The sequence below is a fragment of the Mastomys coucha genome, unplaced genomic scaffold (genome assembly GCF_008632895.1).
Source record: "Mastomys coucha isolate ucsf_1 unplaced genomic scaffold, UCSF_Mcou_1 pScaffold18, whole genome shotgun sequence".
In the NCBI taxonomy this organism is placed as follows: Eukaryota; Metazoa; Chordata; class Mammalia; order Rodentia; family Muridae; genus Mastomys; species Mastomys coucha.
Window position 1 is genome coordinate 49,810,979 of NW_022196900.1, and position 2,659 is coordinate 49,813,637.

The following is a 2,659-nucleotide window of genomic DNA, read 5'->3' on the forward strand; positions in this document are numbered from 1 at the left end:
ATTCCCCTACACTGGGGTACAGAACCTTCACAGGGCCGAGGTCCTCTCCTCCTATTGATGATCGATTTCTTTAAGTTGAGGATTAGAAGATGTGTTGTTAAGAAGGCAAGGTTTGCAAGAATAGGAAGTATTCCATGATAATGCTTGAAATCACCATATATTGTATGAAGAAAAATTTATATTATAAACAGAAATTTCAATCTTTTATTAGTCTAGTGACCCTGGGCTGTGAGTTTCACTTGGTTTTAAATTTTCCTTTCAGTTTTCATCATATGTGAAACTTACAGGGCATTGGAGAGAGAACAAAGCTCTTCCCTAAGTAAACTAAGGACAAGACAAAATATCATGAGACAAATGGCTTCTGAGTTGTCAAAAGTTTCTGGTTAACCTTCCTTTTTTCTCATTTCTGCTAGAACCATAGATCTTCATAAGAAGGTGATAGTAGTTTGCTATGGGTAAGCCCTACATAGTATACCATCAGAAGTCATCTTCCCTGCAAATGAAGCACCACAAGATTCTCTTGCTCTTACTTCACCATCAAACACTTTCTATCAGTGCACATTTCATTGTGCCTATCAGTTTAGGAAAAGTGGCATTCACTATAGCAAAGACAGATCCTCCCTAGCTAAGCTATTCTTTTGATTCACTTATTTGTTCCCGTCTTTAGAGTCTGTGTGGCCTTGCAAAGTTGCTCTTTAACAAATACAAGAAATTTCATTGATTTTTTTTGTTTGTTTGTTTTGTTTTTAACCTCCCACTCCCATACTGGATGCCTTTAGTGATACATTTTCTTTAGCTTGGCTTTGCAGAGCTCAGATGACTCTCACTATTATGGAAGGTATAAGAATTTTCTAAGACTTGTTCTACAAGCCACTTTCTAAGACTCATTTTACAAGTTTTAGACCTTTGCCTTAAACATATATAGCTTAGTCGATAGGAAAATAAACAAGGGAATTCCTACAGTGATTTTTCATACTTATTCCCTAATTCTCTTTTCACAACTCTATCCAAATTCCTATACACATCAGCATCCCACAGCGGTTCTTGTGTCTTCAGATCAACATATCCACTGCACTATATTCATGATCTTCACTTACTATGGTTCCAAATTTGTCTCTTTGTACAGAGTTAGTATTACCTTAGGTCTCACTCTGTTTTATTTCATTGATCACATTGCATTCAATTTCATTCTTATATTTAAAATGTTCCAGCTAATATGAGAGATACATTTAGCCCTCTTATTCTACAATAGCTAGAAGCTGGAATTTGACTTTGCAGTGAATTGATTTTAATAATTCAAACAAAAAAGGAATTAATGTTAAAGTAAAACAAATACAAACAAGAATATTAAATGTTTACCACAAGAGTTTATATCTGAAAGATTTCTTTTCTAAGTTTAACTGTAAATAAAATGATCATAATCTTTTTATGTTCTCTTTAAAATTAAAGTACAATTTTAATTAAAAATAATTTAATTCATATATATATATATACATATTATATATGTTTTAGTCAAATCCATTCTATTCCATCACTTCAATTCTTTCCCTACCCACATTACCACTTTTTTCCCTTTAGCTCTTTTTCTTAATATCCTCTGAGTCCATTTACTTTTGCCTCTATGTACATACATATGATATCATTTATTGGAACATAGGTCACCTCTCTAGGGCCACAGTTCTTAAGAAAACTGACTCTCTGTCCCAAGTAGTCATAAATTGCCAGTAGTTACTCAGTAGGGCTGGGATTTTATGAACCCCTCTCACATTCATATTGAGATTTTGGCTGACTTGTCCTTGTGGGGATCTTGTTCAGCAATTACTATATTGCTGTAGATGTCTATTCACTCTGTCTCTTAATTCTAGCTATGCCCTTTTCCATAACAATCCCTGAGCCTTGGGGAACAGCTATTTAGAGAAGAGCACTCTACAGTTTTATTACTTGCCTGTTAACTACTTATGGCTCTCTATATTATCATAATATCTTGCAAAATGAAACTTTTCATATGGGAATTGAATGACCCAACAGTCTTTGGAGGAGATATGATCACCTGCCTCAAATTCCTGCCATCTTAACTGGTCCATCAGGATGAACTGCACCCTCGAACTATGAACCAAAAGATTCCCTTTTCCCTTCTCTTTTACTGCTTTTCTCGGAATACTTTATCACAGGAAGAGGAAAAGTAACTAAGATAATAGTGTTAACAGAATTTTATCTTGAATTGATTTTACATTTCAGTGTAGTCAAAACTTATCTATTATTGTTTTTGTTTTGTTCTTTTTTCTTCCACTGTTATTTATACTTTGATAATAGTCTAATTAGCTCAACTCACTACCTCAAGACTTTGAGCATATACCCAGAAGATGCTCAAAAATGTAATAAGGACACATGCTCCACTATGTTCATAGCAGCCTTATTTATAATAGCCAGAACCTGGAAACAACCCAGATGTCCCTCAACAGAGGAATGGATACAGAAAATGTGGTACATCTACATAATGGAGTACTACTCAGCTATTAAAAACAATGAAGTTATGAAATTTTGGGGGAAATGGATGTACCTGGAGAATATCATCCTGAGTGAGGTAACCCAATCACAAAAGAACATACATGGTATGCATTCTCTGATAAGTGGATATTAGCCTAGAAGATCGTAATAC